Raw genomic sequence first — 18396 nt, forward strand, 5'->3', positions numbered from 1 at the left:
TTGCTGAGGAAGGCAGAGAAGACCTCTTTGCCTGAACACGGGATTTTACTGCTCTTCTCAGAATGAGTGCACTTCTCTGCTGCTGGGGCCATGTCTGTTGTGCACAGAAGGCCTTTCCACTGAAAAGTAACCGAGTACCGCCAAAAAGTCGTGAGGAGATTGAGTATCATTAAACTAAACGAGGGAACAGTTATTTAAAGAAACCCTATAAAAAAAAAAAAAAAAAAAAAAAAGAAACCCTATAGGAAATTCCTACGATAAATGAATAAACATTTAAAATATTACTTAATGTAATTCATCTCTTAAATGATTTCTTTTGCAAGTTGGATTTTGGCCTATCAAGTTGTGTTAGGTTAAAGTGACTGTCAAAAGGAATTGTAGTTATATGGACCAAAACCTTGCCAAGGTATCTGTGAGACTGGAAGCTAATTCTAAAATCACTCCACAGCCTTCCTTGGTGTCCTGTACTTACGGCTTGGTGATTGCAGTAGTAAGAATTTATGGTTCAAATGAATTCTAGTTCACTGATGGTACATCTCTTTATGGGCCATTTGCACCCAAAAGAAAACTTTAGACAGATTATATCATTTATGCTACTCTGTTACTTGAAAACAAGTGTTTGTTCCACTATGGGCACCACTGGAAACTTCCAGAAGCCAAGTATAAACAGGCCCATTTATTATACAGATCATTAGATTGGCTAATTCTACTCCTCCTTTTACAGAGGAGAAAACAGTCCAGAGGGTTTTGAAGTAACTTTCCAGAGGTCACATGGACAGTTAGTGCAGCCCAGGACATAGTGTGAGATCTTCTGAGCCAGCACGTCCAGCCTGTCTACAGCCCTGTTCGGCCACTAAGGATTTTAGGATTGAAAATGGCCAAGCACCTCATTATTAGACTCATCTCTTTTCAATAGTGTTCAGTGATCTTCATATGCCTTTTAATTGAAATTGAATTATTGTGCTTTGTAGAATGTGATTAGAGGTACCAACCAAAGATTTTATTTGGTGATGTGTTTTGTGAGTTTGTAATCATTGATTCCAAATTGCTATTTAACTATTAACTTATTGAAAATAAATTATTTAAGAAAAGAAATTGTTTTTTTTTTTAGAAAGTATTTCACAAATTTACTAAGCACATCCACCCATTCTGTCCATCCTTTGAACCCTACTCCCCCTGTTATCTTGAGCCTAAAAAAAAAATCTAGGGCTTCCCTGGTGGTGCAGTGGTTAAGAATCTGCCTGCCAATGCAAGGGACACGGGTTCGAGCCCTGGCCCGGGAAGATCCCACATGCCGCGGAGCAGCTAAGCCCGTGCACCACAACTACTGAGCCTGAGCTCTAGAGCCCGCGAGCCACAACTACTGAGTCCACGTGCCACAACTACTGAAGCCTGTGCACCGCAACAAGAGAAGCCACGGCAGTGAGAAGCCTGCACACTGCAACGGAGAGTAGCCCCCACTCATTGCAACTAGAGAAAGCCCACGCACAGCAATGAAGACCCAACACAGCCAAAAATAAATACATTTATTATTAAAAAAAAATATCTAGCATCCCCTAATTAGTCCCTCCCTTCACTTCATCTTTCACACAGCTTCCTAACTGTCCTTCTCAAATCACAGCTATGGTCAGGTCGTCCCCTGCTATCAAAGCTTTAGTGTCTTGTCCACCAGACTGAGACAGATGCCATACCCCAGCAAACCAAGCCCTCTGCAGCCTGGCTCAATGTACTATTCCCTTTACTTTCCACAATTGCCTAAATATTTTATACCTGCTAATGAAACCACTTCACTTGGTGGTCCAACAGGCCAAACTCTAATACCTCTGACTTTACTCTTGTGAGTCCATCTGCTTGCACTCAATTCCACTTGCTAAAATCCTTCATGACTGATCTTAAATACCACTCCTTCAGGAAGCTTGACTCATCTTAAACACCACCTTACATGAAGTCCTCCTAGATTTCCACCACTCAGTCTAATTTCTCCTTTTGTAGAATCCTCTTATATGCTTCAAGACCCTTACTTCCGCTCCCCTGTGTTATATACATCTTGTGCGTATTCTGTCCCCAGCAACAAGTTAAGATCTCCTTGAGGGCAGTGACAGTTTATAACATTGAGTCTTCACAACAGCCCTGCCAGTGACCTCACTTTTAAAATGAGAAAACTATACTGAGACTAGCTCCATTAAGAATACTCCTCTAGCCTCCCCTGAAAGACGACGCTGAAATGCAACTTGAACAGGCTGAATTTTCGTGAGAAATCCCAAGTCTAAAGCTCTTCTTTTTTTTTTTTTTTAATTTTTATTGGAGTATAGTTGATTTACAATGTTGTGTTAGTTTCAGGTGTACAGCAAAGTGAATCAGTTATACGTATACATATATCCACTCTTTTTTAGATTCTTTTCCCATCTGGGCCATTACAGAGCATTGAGTAGAGTTTCCTGTGCTATACAGTAGGTCCTCATCAATTATTTATTTTATATATAGTAGTGTGTATGTGTCTATCCCTAAAGCTCTTCTTAAAAGTTTGTTTCTCAAAATATCCATTCACCAAGTCTCTTGCAGCACCTGCCTGATGAGGTTTCACCAGCTAAGAATGGCTTGAGATGACCCAAATATGTATAAGTTACGCACAACAGGCTTTGTCCTTAAAAGGCCAAAGGATGAAAGGGGTCAGGAGAATGGACAGCTTAACTGCTGACCTGCAGGCCAAAGGTTAGCTAAAAGTCATATCCTTAAATAAAAAGGTCAAAGATAAGGAGGGAATCTAAAAGCTTAATGGCAATGCAAAGTGGGGGATTTAAAGTGGCAGGTGTTAGGAAGGAATGCCAAGGGGAGAGCGTGGTTCACGATTATAAGAAGCCAGGGCATGGGCTCCTAAACACACCCTCCCTTCTATGACTATTGGAGTTGACTATAAACAGGGAAATTTCTGTTCTATTTTCTCTTTATTGCTAATGACCTATCATTAGCATTAAAAATCACTAGGTTTAAAAGATTTTTAATCTAGATTTTAAAAAGCACTAGATTTTTACATAAACCTTAGTTAGGTTTGTAATCTACCGAATAATGTTTACTCTAAGAATTTAATTTCCAGAGCTCAAGGGGGTAGTCGAATGAGACAAGCTGTAGACTTGCCTTTTCTGGATAATTTTAAAAATCAGGGTTATCCAATATGTTCATACACTTGGACCTTAGTAACTCTCCTTCGAGGAAGCTATCATAAAGAAATAATCAGAATTATGGTCAAAGGATTATATATACGGGTATCTATTTCAGAATTGTTTACAATACAATGTAAGTAAAAATAAAGTAAATTTATGGTAATAAAAGAGCCAAGATTTGCTGAGTGCTTACGATATGTCAGGCACTGTGACAAGAGCTTCCTGCATATCAGCTCACCTAATCTTCATAACAATATTATATTACTAATATAATATCAATTATATGTATTGTTCTCACTTCACAGATGATGAAACTGAAATTTAGGAGATTTTTTTTTAATGGGTGAATTAAAAATTTTTTTTTAATTTTATATTGGAGTATATTTGATTAATAATGTTCTGTTAGTTTCAGGTGTACAGCAAAGTGATTCAGTTATACATGGACATGTATCTATTCTTTTTCAAATTCTTCTCCCATTTAGGTTATTCCAGAGTACTGAGTAGAGTTCCCTGTGCTATACAGTAGGTCCTTGTTGGTTATCTATTTTAAATATAGCAGTGTGTACATGTCAATCCCAAACTCCCAATCCATCCCTTCTCACTCCCCCCTTCCCCCTGGTAACCATAAGTTCGTTCTCCAAGTCTGTGAGTCTGTTTCTGTTTTGTAAATAAGTTCATCTGTATCAGTTTTTTTTAAGATTCCACATATAAGCAATATCATATGATACTTGTCTTTGTCTGGCTTACTTATATGATCATCTCTATGTCCATCCATGTTGCTGCAAATGGCATTGTTTTATTCTTTTTAATGGCTGAGTAATATTCCATTGTATATATGTACCACATCTCCTTTATCCATTTATCTGTTGATTGGACATTTAGGTTGCTTCCATGTCTTGGTTATTGTAAACAGTGCTGCAACGAACATTGGGGTGCATGTATCCTCTCAAACTGTGTTTTTCTCAGAATATATGCCCCGGAGTGGGATTGTTGGATCATATGGTAGCTCTATTTTTAGTTTCTTAAGGAACCTCCATGTTGTTCTCCATAGTGGCTATACCAATTTACATTCCCATCAACAGGGAAGGAGTGTTCCCTTTTCTCCACACCCTCTCCAGCACTTATTTTTTTGTAGATTTTTTGATGATGGCCATTCTGACTGGTGTGAGGTGATATCTCATTGCAATTTTGATTTGCATTTCTCTAAAAATTAGGAATGTGGAGCATTTTTTCATGTGCCTGTTGGCCATCTATATGCCTTCTTTGGAGAAGTGTCTATTTAGGTCTTCTGCCCATTTTTTGATTGGGTTGTTTGCTTTTTTGATTTTGAGCTACATGAGCTGTTTGTAAATTTTGGAGATTAATCTCTTGTCGGTCACATTGTTTGCAAATATTTTGTCCCATACTGTGGGTTGTCATTTTGTTTTGTTTATGGTTTCCTTTGCTGTGCTTTTGAGTTTAATTAGTTGCCATTTGTTTACTTTTGTTTTTATTTCCATTAGTCTAGGAGATGGCTCGGAAAAGATATTGCTGAGATTTATGTCAAAGAGTGCTCTGCCTATGTTTTCCTCTAAGAGTTTTATAGTATCTGGTCTTACATTTAGGTCTTTAACCTATTTTGAGTTTATTTTTGTGTACAGTGTTAAAGAATGTTCTAATTTCATTTGTTTTACATGTAGCTGTCCAGTTTTCCCAGCAGCATTTATTGAAGAGACTGTCTTTGTCTTTTCTCCATTGTATAATCTTGCCTCCTTTGTAGTAAATTAATTGACCATAGGCACATATCTGGGCTTTCTATCCTGTTCCATTGACCTATATTTCTGTTTTTGTGCCAGTACCATACTGTTTTGATTACTGTAGCTTTGTAGTATAGTCTGAAGTCAGGGAGCCTGATTCCTACAGCTATGTTTTTCTTTCTCAAGATTGCTTTGGCTATTCAGGGTCTTTTGTGTCTCCATATAAATTTTAAGATTTTTTATTCTGGTTCTGTGAAAAATACCATTGGTAGTTTGACAGGGATTGCATTGAATCTGTAGACTGCCTTGGGTAGTATAGTCATTTTGACAATATTGAGTCTCCCAATCCAAGAACACGGTATATCTTTCCATCTGTTTGTGTAATCTTCGATTTCTTTCATCAGCATCTTATGGTTTTTGTAGTACAGGTCTTTTGTCTCCTTAGGTAGCTTTATTCCTAGGTATTTTATTCTCTTTGATGCGATGGTAAATGGGATTGTTTCTTTAATTTCTCTTTAGGAGATTATTTAACTGGCCCAAGTTTCCACTGTTGGAGCCAGAATTCAACCCTTGTCATTTTTACTCAAAATCACTGCTTTACACAGACATTTTTTTTTTTCCCCATCAGAGTTCTTGATTCTTTTTGAGCCTAACTACCTTAATAGACCCTCACAGACCAGGCATATTATCCAATAACATTATTGGGTAAACAAACACAACTCCAAAAAAACCAAGCTTCCTGTTCAGAAGCACCAGGCTGGGGGTAATACAATAAGTCCCCGGCAGGTAGACTGTTCTATAGAGGCAGGATTGAATGTGAGCCCACAGTGCCACTGGACTGTGCCACAGTCTGGACTTGATGGGGTGCCAACATGAGCTGGCTTCATCTTTTCTCAGTCACTGTGGCAAACTAAAGAATGTCGCTCACCATCTAGTTCTACAAGAATGAAGTCACTAGCCGTGGCAGTCACTGACCTTTAATACACCCTGAAAGGAGTTCAGCGTGGAGATCAGGAATGAGGCACTGTATGCTTTGGTAAGAACTGGGAGAACAGGCCTTCAGATAGTTCGATATTTTCAGGAGAAAATTTTATGGACCCACGTTCTTTCATTTTCTTTTACCTAGAAAAGCACTAACATCATTAATGGAGACATATGCTTAGCCCAGCGGCAACCTTCTACTGAGATGTGTGCTTGATTGCACATACCCGCTTCACCAAAATCACATGTACATTGACCTCCCCCGACCCTTCTCTTTGGAGAAGTCCCTCAGAGCTATCCGAGAGGCTGTTTCCGGGCTATAGTCTTCATTAAGCTGCCCAATAAAACTGAAGTCACAGCTCTCACGGTGTGCATTTTTTGGTTTTTTCTCAGCTGACACTGCCTTCAGCCATGCTCTGCCTGATCTTCCTTTTCCATGCTCTAATGGCGTTTGGGCAGAGCCCATGCCTTTCCATTCTTTCAGGAATAAAAAGACCAGTTCAGGCCAATTCAAAAGCCCATCTCATCTCCTTCCCACCTCCACCATATATTGTAAAATACTTGGGTGTAAAAATTAGTTTTTAGAAGACAGTCACATATATACTTGCAAAGAGAACTTTCTAAGCAAAAGTTTAAAAATACACATCTTCTTTCTTTTCTTAAGCACTTCGATTTAAAGAATAATTGTGTAAGTGTTACATGGTCAGATAAAATGTTTAAGTGAATATGCTAAATGTGTATAAATTTTAAAAGCTATACATTTTATCATTTGTGGTTATAAGTATACTAAATTTAAATGGACTCAGTTCAGCTGCCATGCTTTTATAAATTGATAAAGTATTCTAAAATCTATAGTTTTTGTATTCCAGAAGTAATGCTTTTGAAGATATTATTGATATAATGGGGGGATATGGTAATATTCTCAGAAAATTGTTATCAAAAAGTTATTTTCCAAAGCTATTTTTAATGAAAAAAATGGAGAGTGGAAGTGGGGTTAGTAACAGTAGTATTTATTCTTTTAAAAATATTTTTGAGCTCTACAAAAGACAGTGTCAGGAGAAGGAGAAAGCAAGCCACAGGCTGGGAGAAAATATTTGCAAAAGACACATCTGATATAGGACTGTTATCCAGAATATACAAAGAACTCTTAACACACAACAAGAAGAAAACAAACAACCTGATTAAAAAATGGGCCAAAGACTTTAACAGATACCTTACCAAAGAAGATATGCAGATGGAAAATACACCTATGAAAAGATGCTCTGCATCATATGGCATCAGGGAAATGGAACTTGAAACAATGGAATACCACAACACACCTGTTAGAATGGCTGATATCTGGAACACTGACAACACTAACTGCTGGAGAGGAAGGGGAGCAACAAGAACTCTCATCTGTTGCTGATGGAAGTGCAAAGTGGTGCAGCCACTTTGGAAGGCAGTTTGGCAGCGTCTAACAAAACTAAATATATTCTTCCATATGATCCAGCAATTGTGCTTTTTAGCATTTACCCAGAGGAGATGAAAACTTATGTCCACATGAAGACCTTTACGTGGACGTTCACAGCAGCTTTATTAGTAATTGCCAAAATCTGAAAGTAACCAAGATGTCCTTTCAGTAGGTGAATGGGTAAATAAATTGTGGTACATCCTGACTATGGAATATTTTTCAGCACTAAAAAGAAATGAGTTATCAAGCCATGAAAAGATATAGAGGAACCTTAAATGCATATTACTAAGTGAAAGAAACCAATCTGAAAAGGCTACATACTGTATGATTCCAACAATATGACATTCTGGAAAAAGGCAAAACTATGGAGACAACAGAAAGATCAGCATTGCCAGGGGTGGGAGGGGGAGGGATGAATAGGCAGAGCACAGAGAACAGTGAAAATACCCTGTGTGATACTATGATGATGGATACATGTCACTATACATTTATAGAAACCCTTAAAATGTACACCACCAAGAGTAAATTCTAATTGTTTTTCAATGGGTCTTTGTGCAAATATATTCTTATTTCCTCTTTTCTTATATCACCTTGCTTTTTTCTCTTAACACTATATTCTGGAGTTCTTCCCACACCAGAGAACTTTCTCATTCTTTTTTTTTTTTTTTTTTTGGTACGCAGGCCTCTCACTGTTGTGGCCTCTCCCGTTGCGGAGCACAGGCTCCGGACGCACAGGCTCAGAGGCCATGGCTCACGGGCCCAGCCGTCCCGCGACATGTGGGATCCTCCCGGACCGGGGCATGAACCCGTGACCCCTGCATCGGCAGGCGGACTCTCAACCACTGCACCACCAGGGAAGCCCTTTCTCATTCTTTTTAATATCTGCATGTATTATATCATATGGATATACCTTAGTTAACCAGTACCTTATGAGGGACACAGGTTTTTTCCAGTCTTTTGCTGATACTAACAATCCCATGATGAATAGCCTTCATCATACATGATTTCCCAATTTTGCAGGTATATCTGTAGGATAAATGCATTCTCAGCAGCAGTGTATGGGAATTCTTTTTTTTTTAATTTTATTTATTTTTTTTATACAGCAGGTTCTTATTAGTTTTCCATTTTATACATATTAGTGTATATATGTCAATCGCAATCTGTACGGGAATTCTTGTTTCCCCATGGATTCACCTGCAGAGTATGCTGACAATTGCTGGGATATTTGCCAGTCTGATAGGTGATAATGCTATTTCAATGTGGTTTTAATTTGCATTTTTCTTTATTTATTTAATGTATTTATTTTTGGCTGCGTTGGGTCTTCGTTGCTGTGCACAGGCTTTCTCTAGCTGCGGTGAGCAGGGGCTACTCTTTGTTGCAGTGCATGGGATTCTCATTGCAGTGGCTTCTCTTGTTGCAGAGCACGGGCTCTAGGTACACAGACTTCAGTAGCTGTGGCACGTGGGCTCAGTAGTTGTGGCTCATGGGCTATAGAGCGCAGGCTCAGTAGTTGTGGCGCACCGGCTTAGTTGCTCCGCGGCATGTGGGATGTTCCTGGACCAGGTATCAAACCCGTATCCCCTGCATTGGCAGGCAGATTCTTAACCACTGTGTCACCAGGGATGTCCTTGTGTTTTTCTTTTATGAGTGAGGCTGACATCACATGTTTATGGGTCATTTGTATTTCTGTTTCTGTGAACTGTCTGTAGATGTTCTTTTTTTTCCATTGGGTTGTTAGGCTTTTTTCTTCCCAATTTTCAAAAGTTCTTTTTATATACAGGAGATCAACCTTTTGTCTATGATGTGAATTACAAGTATTTCCCCCCAAATTTTCATTTGTCTTATGACTTTATTTATGGTGCTTATTTGCCAGGTAATAAGAATTTTAATTTTATGCTGTGCAGTTTATCAATTTTATGGTTCTGGGCTTTTGAGTCACAGCTAGAAAAGCCTCCTTGACTCTGAGGTTTTATCCTTCTAGGTTCTCTTTAAAATCTTGCCATGAGACCTCATCTCTGAAGTTTCTGGGGTAAGAAATGGGAGGGGTGCTGAATATTCCCTCCTTTTTAATAAGAAGGACTTATTAAGAAGTTTAATATTACGTATTTCAAATAAATTCAAATTGGATAAAAATCGCTCCTTCACCAAACTCTAAATTTTCCTCTAATAAAGAGAAATTTCAAAAACTCACTCCCTGGAATAAGAGGATGGGAGAAACTCAGGGCCCACCAGGTCTGAGACAGATTAGCACCCACTATCCTGACCTGTCAGAGCTAAGAGGACACACACTCTTGGGCTGGAAGAAAAACATCCAAAAGGCAGGAAGGAAAAAACACATAATAGAAGTTCAGAAGGGCAACTTTCTCAAAAGTGGGCGCCCCAGGGCTTCCCTGGTGGCGCAGTGGTTAAGAATCCGCCTGCCAATGCAGGGGACACGGGTTCGAGCCCTGGTCCAGGAAGATCCCACATGCCATGGAGCAACTAAGCCCGTGTGCCACAACTACTGAAGCCTGCGCGCCTAGGGCCTGTGCTTCGCAGCAAGAGAAGCCACTGCAATGAGAAGCCCTCGCACTGCAACGAGGAGTCATCATCTCCTGTGACCCCTGGTCTCCCCAGTGTAACTGGAACCCAGCTCAGATGTGGCCATACAGAGGGGATGCCTGACAGGCCAGAGTGGTAGAGGCCGAGATGTGTGCTTCCTGGGGCACAGAGCAGGGCAAAACTTCTACTGCCCCCTCCCCCAAAGAAGGACCAGGCAATACATTTTAATAAAAGGTTTTGGGGTTTTTTTGGGGGGTTTTTTGGGGGTTTTTTTGCGGTACGCGGGCCTCTCACTGCTGCAGCCTCTCCTGTTGTGGAGCACAGGCTCCGGACGCGCAGGCTCAGCGGCCATGGCTCACGGGCCCAGCCGTTCCACGGCATGTGGGATCCTCCCGGACCGAGGCACGAACCCATGTCCCCTGCATCGGCAGGGGGACTCTCAACCACTGTGCCACCAGGGAAGCCCTAATGAAAGGCTTTTTGAAATCTATTGAGATTGATATGAGATATATAATATTAATACATTGCCTTGCCTTGCTGGAATAAATCTTTACGTGGTCATGGTATAATTGTATTTTCATATACTGTCAAATTGTGTGCCCCATCTATATCTTGACCGTGATATAAGGCATCTCTGAAAAAGTCAGACTTTTTCAAAAGGAGCCTTTACTAAAACCTAAGTGGGTATGCAGAGCACCTTGTCTAAGGACACCTTGTGCCATTGCCTTTTCTGCCACCCCATCACTCTATGTAAGAGGATGTGTGAAATGCAACTGTTTCAACCCACAGCCCAAGAGAGACAGGGGCTGTCAGAGCTAATCAGTTTCTCAGGCCTTCCTTGATCTGCTTCTCACCCCTTTCTCTGGATATCAGGCCTCCAGATCCCCAGATCACACTTAAGGTGTTTTGCATGTTCACTTTGGCTTCTGGCAGATAGAAATTCTTTTCTTACCTGCCTCCCTAGACTAAATTTCTTCCCTAAGCTCCAGAGCTTCTGAAAACAGCCTTGCACTGTCTCCTTTGTCCTTCTCTGAGAGGCTGTATGACTCTAGGCTCCAGGAGGAAAGATGCTCCATCACAGAAACTGAGAAGGATGGGTGTACTGGTGAAAAGACAGAGGAGATAAAGCAGAGAAAAGACAGCTCTTGGGAATAGAAAACTACACTGTGCTTGGGTATCAGGATACATCTACTTGGACATATAAAGAGAACTGAATACAGCAAGATGGGGATGGGATGGGAAATATAAACGCCTCAAGGAAGGGTTATTAATATTCACTGAGTGCCTATTACGTGCCAGGCATTTTATAAATGCCATCTTTGATACTTCTAACCTTTTAATGGAGGTATTTGCTTTAGTTTACAGTCGGGGCAATTGTGGCTTAGAAGAGTCTAGGAGACCAACTTGAGATTAACGCAATGAGCAAGCAGCAAGGCTAGGCTCTGAATTCAGCACAGGCCAAATTTCTCTGTGTTCTTCTACCTTGAAGAATAGAAACCTCCCATGAAGGAAATGCTCACTGCATGTAGGCAATGATTGAAATGGATATTTTCTTTTTCTTTTTTTTTTTTTTTTTTTTTGAATCGGCAGGCAGACTCTCAACCACTGCGCCACCAGGGAAGCCCATGGATTTTTTCTTTTTAAAGCACAGAGTAATTTGATTGGTGATCTAGGTTTTCTATCCAGAAGAATTCTTTGATAGACCATAAATTATCCAAAGGAAGTGATGGGGGTTCCATTCCTGTCAGCATTTAAATTATGTTGAACAGCACTGCAGAAGATGTATCAATAGAAATGAGCCTTCACTAATTGGCCTTCGATGTTCATCATGTTGTAAGTCAGGCTTAAACAAGGTTTCCTTTTACTTCCATAGAATCAGACGCATTTAGATGTTCTCTGAGCATCGCGTAAACTGGTGCAGATGATGGTTGGTCCCCAGCAAGTACATGGACATCATTTCAGGACTCCTTCATCTTTAAGGGTAAAAAAATCTTTCTTCCAGGTAAGAAGGATAGAAGTAATCACTTGCTTGAAACTCAACATTTACCGCACACATAGATTAGAGTCCTTCTTAGTTTTCAAAATAATGAAAATTTCAGTTATACCCATCAACTCTCTATAGCAGAGAAAGGTGCACTCAGTCAGAAAATTCCCTGGCTTCCCCTATTTTAACAAGTTGATAGTTGAGTTTTTCTCTTGTGGTTTCTAAGCACACATCACCCACAGGCCTAAAGCAACTACCACCTCCCAGCTTTTTTGTTTGTTTGTTTTCTTTTCTGGAAATAAAGGAAAGAAACAGAAGTCCAATTCAGAAAGTACTGAAATCAGACATCCAGTGAACTTTGTTCCCTACAAGTAAACCCCTTATCAGTCTCTTGCAGAGATTCTAAAACGCTTATCTCAATAGACCTGATTATGGGGCTGACCCACTCGCAATGCTGAGTAGGAATCAAACGGGCTTTCTCTTCTGTCAGCAAGCCCCGCTTTGCGATCCAGATAAATCAATTAATGGATGCAGAGCCGCTGTCTTGCCTTTCTCTTCCCCATGCTTACCTCCCCAAGCTCCCCCGGACTCCTCAGTCCCCTGTTTAATACCATCTAAGAGTCCTTATTTATAAGAGGGCTTGTGCAGGTGCAAGCTTTCAGGCCAGCAGCCCAGGAGCAATTGTCGCCCCTCCCCTTCCAAGCTCCAGGCTCCCCTCTTTGTGAGACACTTTTCTTTTCTCTGCTTTTCAGACCAAATAAAAAAGCCCGCCCCTCAGCAGCTCATCTAATCGGATTATGCTAATTTGTACTTCATGAACCTAAACAGCATGACTAGATCCGCAGAGAGCTAGGGCCAGGAAGAGAGGGACAACAACTTTGTCAGTAAACCTGTCCCCCAAAAGTACCAAAAGAAAGTACGTCCTGTGTTCAGCTACACAAAGCTGCTAGTCCGGGAAAGCCCACCAAGCTCTTGACAACTTAGAGTGTCCAGAAGCCGGCTGCATTCAGAATAAAAAAGGCAGCACATTGAAGGCACAATAAGGACCACAACAAGGCTGTTTTCCCCATTGTAAAGTAGGGTTTCTCTTTGCCCTCCTTCCCTCCTTGCTCACTTTTACCCTCTTGGCTTCTCAATATATAAGGCTGGAAGCTGAAGCCAGGTGGTGCAGTTCAACAAACATTCATTGGCGCCTACTACCCGTTAAGGATGACAGTCGGGGGTACGGGTGGTGCAAAAGTGTCTAAAACTTAATTCTTGCCCTTCAGAACTTGCACTCTGGTAGGGAAAGATATTCTAGGTACAGAAATTAGAAAACACCTCAATGAGGCGATTGCAGTTCCTCTATTTGTTCTCTGCCTCGTGTTTGCTGACCCTGCTAGGGGGCATCTTCCAAAATCTTCCACACATGATTTTTTAAATAATTTATGTTCATATAAAGCTTTATGTTTACTCAGAATATGTAAGGTATAACTTAATCTTCATAATGGACAGTGAGATCAACTAAACTGGTATTTTCAAGCCCATTTTCATGTGTCAAAACTGAGGCTTAAGAAATGTTAAAGGGCTCATCCAAGAAGAATCCTCCAGTTAATGACTGAGCTTCTGATTGCAAATCCAGCGTTCCCTGCCCCCACCCACTGCATGCTGCCTCACATTGAGTGGACAGGACCTTAGGAGGCCAACTTCTCCATTCTGTGAGGAAGATCGTACACAAAATGTTCACATTTCACGCTAATAGCTTCAAAAAAGCTTTCGTGCAGAACACTCTATGACATAAATCACGGCAAGATCCTTTTTGACCCACCTCCTAGAGAATTGGAAATAAAACCAAAAATAAACAAATGGGACCTAATGAAACTTAAAATCTTCTTCGCAACAAAGGAAACCATAAACAAGACAAAAAGACAACCCTCAGAATGGGAGAAAATATTTGCAAACGAAGCAACTGACAAAGGATTAATCTCCAAAATTTACAAGCAGCTCACACAGCTCAATATCAAAAAAACAAACAACCCAATCCAAAAATGAGCAGAAGACCTAAATAGACATTTCTCCAAAAATATGTATAGCTGATTCACTTTGTTGTAAAGCAGAAACTAACACACCATTGTAAAGCAATTATACTCCAATAAAGATGTTTAAAAAAAAAAGGTTTCATGCATTGTGAAATTGGAAAAGCCAATTTGAATTTTCAAATAGGTAAGTGAAATTGTTCTAGAATAATGTAGACAAGTGTTTTCGGTAAACTTCAGCTCATTTTTAGCCCTTAAATTTCCTGCCACTGTTCTTGTATATTTATACCATTGACTTTCCTCCTTTCTTGGTCAAGACGTAGACAAATGCTCCCTGAATTGGTCTCTTCCATCCATTCTGGAGTCTGACCCTTTCACTCATCAGGTTCTTGCTGCCCTAGGTGGTTAGCACTCAGCTCTTGTGCTAGTTAGTTCCTACACTGGTTACACCCTTGGGTGATGAAGCCCCAGCAGTTGCAGATATCTTGCCTGGAGATTGCCACATACCTGTCTCTGTCACAACTTTCTCTTATTCCAAAGCCCTCATTCCCTCTGGGATCTCACGTTGAATTCCTGTGTCTGATCTGGGAAGTGCTTGGGGTTTTGTTTTTATTTTTTTAATCTGCGTCAGGTCATAGTTGCAGCACGTGGGATCTTCCTTGAGGCATGCGGGATCTTTTGTTGTGGCGCATGGGCTTCTCTCTAGTTCTGTGGGATTTCCCTCTCTAGTTGTGGTGCGGGGACTCCAGAGCATGTGGGCTCTGTGGTTGTGGCGCACGGGCTCCAGGGCACATGGGCTCTGTAGTTTGTGGCATGCGGGCTCTCTCATTGAGGCGCGTGAGCTCAGTAGTTGTGGCACTGGGGCTTAGTTGCTCAGCGGCATGTAGGATCTTAGTTCCCCGACCAGGGATTGAACAATGCAGGGATCCCCTGCACTGGAAGGCGGATTTTTTACCACTGGACCACCAGGGAAGTCCCTGAGAAATGCTTGTAATTCACATTCATTTACAGAGATGAAAAGATGGACTGTCCTGAAATTAATGAATGGTTGAGGCCTTCTCAGTTCACATACTCACTTAACACCTCCATCTCCATCACCCCTAAGATAGCCTAAATATGCAGCAGTAATGTTTCTGTCAAGAGAAGAAAAGCAAGACATATTTCATCTCTGCTGTCCCCTCCCTCCTTCCCTCCGCCCCCACTCTTTGCTGTTTTTTATTTTTTTAATAAATTTATTTATTATTTTATATTTATTTTTGGTTGCTTTGGGTCTTCATTGATGCACGTGGGTTTTCTCTAGTTGCGGTGAACGGGGGCAACTCTTCGTTGTGGTGCGCGGTCTTCTCATTGCAGTGGCTTCTCTTGTTGCGGAGCACGGGCTCTAGGCACACGGGTTTCAGCAGTTATGGCACACAGGCTCAGTAGTTGTGGCTTGTGGGCTCTAGAGCACAGGCTCAGTCGTTGTGGTGCACGGGCTTAGTTGCTCCACGGCATGTGGAATCTTCCCGGACCAGGGCTCGAACCCGTGTCTCCTGCATTGGCAGGCGGATTCTTAACCACTGTTCCACCAGGGAAGTCTCTCTTTGCTGTTTTTTAAAAGCTAAAAGATTTTTCTTATGATCTCATAGCCTCAGATCCTGGTTAGGATGGAATGTGGAAGGGCAGAGGGTTAGAGGTGGAAAATTTCAGGTGTGTTTAAATAAATCATTTCTTACCCCCAAAATGTTTTTCTTACTCAACTTACAATTGATTTAAGATCTTTTTTGTCTGAAAAGTGTCCACCAGTAGTTTTGAATTAATTTTCTTATGCAGTTGAATATTATAGGCCAATTTCAGACTTCCTTTTGCTAGCAGTCCAATAGTCAGCAACCTAAACAGTAATGAATATTTAAACATCTTAACCTTGGTGTTAAGTTAGCTGCAAATGGCCTTCTTTTGCCACTGTAATAATGCCCTATTGGGTTTTTAGTGCTCCATCCATATTCTTTCATCAAATTCTTATAATGAACTAAGGGTTAGGGGTTAGGGTAGATGTGGGCTGAAGTCTTGGGACTTTGCCAAGCCAACTGCCTTGATCTCATTCAAATCAAGTATCACAGACATAGCTTTGTGAAAAAGATGACTTCTTTATAAACATTGTAGGGCTAATAGATTTTTTTTTAAACCTAGAAGATGAAAAAATTTGGCTAACATTAAGAAAACAATGAATAGGAAACGCTTGAAGTTGGATATTTCACAAGATATACTAATATATATTATTATTATTATGGTAGAAGATTATTTCTGAATTCATGCTGGCAGTTTTGTGTAGCCCTCAGGAGTTCCTAAAGCCAGAACCCAGCAAATCTCTGAGTGTAGAATACCATGTGAATGAGCCTCTCCACTCCAGTTACATGGCAGAGTGCACTCTCTAAGAGATGCTAAAAATGGGAAAAATGGGAAAGGAGTTTTATATCAGGTTAGAATACACAGGATACCAAAACAAAATCCAAATACCTTTAAGTGTTTTGCCTAGGATCCAAGTTTCTAAGGTCACAATGGAAATTACCAAATGCAAATGCAACATAAGAATCAAAGTCCATTGTCACATCTGGGATTAAAGCCAGAGAAAGTTAACGAATAGGAAAGATCAGAGGAGTAACATCAGCAAGAGGGTAGACAGGAGGTTCCAGACCTTGTCCTCCTCCCCAACAGAAACATCAATTTACAACCATCGGTGAATACCTTTATCAGAGTTGTGGAATCCAGTGAGAGGTCACAGCATCCCAGTGGAACACAGACAATAGAAAAGATGCAGTGAAAGGGTAAGAATAACAGTTTCACTTCATGCATGTCACCCCTCCCCCAGGCCAGCACAGCACAACACTGAAAGAGAGATCCCTTGTCCACCATGAGGGAAAGAGGGCAAAGTGAGAGCCTGATTTCCCCTGCCTTTCAGGCTTCTACTTGGGAGGCCCTCTTCTGTCGCACCTCACCCAGAACCCTGAGAGAACTGGCAAGGCTAGATCTCCGGGAAGTAGCTAAGAACAAAGAAAAGGGGTAGAAGGGTCGCATCAACCAGTGCACAGATCTCAACAGCTGGCTTGCAACCCCCAGTAGCAGACCACACTTGATCCCTGGGACCAGGCCCATCTGCCTGTGGAGCCCGCCAGCTGGGCCACCTGCAGACACCACTAGCCAGCCCACACAGAATCTCTGGGTGGGCTAACCGGTGGAGGGCTTTCCCTGACAAAGCCAGTCTGGTAAAATTTGGAAAAGGTGACGGTTTCTTTATATGTGCAGACACCAATGGAAGGCTACAAGGATCATGAACAAACACCACCAAAGGAACAAAATAAAGCTCCGGTAACTGACCCTAAAGAAAAGGAGATCTATGAATGATCTGACAAAGAATTCAAAACAATCATCTTAAAGAAGCTCAGTGAGCACAAGAGAACACAGATAGACAACTAAATGAAATCTGGAAATCAATACATGAACAAAACAAAAAGTTAAACTAAGAGAAATCATAAAAAAGAACCAAACAGAAATTCTAGAGCTGAAGAATACGACTGAACTGAACATTTCAACAGAGAGCTTCAACAGTAGATTCAATAAGAATCAGAAAACTCAAAGACATGTCATTTGAAATTATCCAGTTAGAGAAACAGCAAGAAAAAAGAAAGGAAAAGAGTGAGGAGAGCCTACAGGGCTTATGGCATATCTTTTAAAGAACTAATGTATGCATGGCGAAAGTCTCAGAAGGAGAAGAAAAAGAAAGGGGTAGAAAACTTACTTAAAGAATAATGTCTGAGAATCCATTGATGAATGGATAAAGAAGAGGTGGTGTATATATGTACAACGGAATATTATTCAGCTTTAAAAAAGAAAGAAATCCCGCCATTTCCTGCAACAACATGGATGAACATTGAGGACATTATGCCATGTAAAATAAGCCAGACATAGAGGACAAATACTACATAATATTGCTAACATAAGGAGGCTAAAATAATCACTCATAGAAGCGGAGGGTAGAATGGTGGTTTCTGGGGGCTGGGGGGTGGGGAGGGGGAAACGGAGGTATTAGTCAAAGAGTACAAAGCTTCATTTATACAAGATGAATAACTCCTAGAGATCTACTGTACAATTTAGAGCCTATAATAATAATACTTATTGTACTATACTTAAAAATTTGCTAAGAGCGTAAATGTTAAGTGTTCTTATCTCTCACACACACAAATATTAATAAATAGGATGGGAGGAAACTTTTGGAGGTGATGGATGTATTTATGGCATAGACTGTGGTGATGGTTTCATGGATGTATACTTACCTCCAAGCTCATCAAGTTTTATTCATTGCATATGCACAGCTTTTGTATGTCAATCATACCTTATATTTTTTTAAATAGGAAAGATCCAATAGTTGTCAGATCTAGTGGTTCGGTGTATTTGGGCTTCTTATAAAGATATGAAGTCCCAGCCCTGTGACTGTCTTTTACTGTGCGTAAGACCCAACTCTCTGGACTGGTATGTGACACTGGCTTCCGAC

Source organism: Neophocaena asiaeorientalis, unplaced genomic scaffold (assembly GCF_003031525.2).
Source record: "Neophocaena asiaeorientalis asiaeorientalis breed wild unplaced genomic scaffold, Neophocaena_asiaeorientalis_V1.1 scaffold342, whole genome shotgun sequence".
Classification (NCBI taxonomy): domain Eukaryota; kingdom Metazoa; phylum Chordata; class Mammalia; order Artiodactyla; family Phocoenidae; genus Neophocaena; species Neophocaena asiaeorientalis.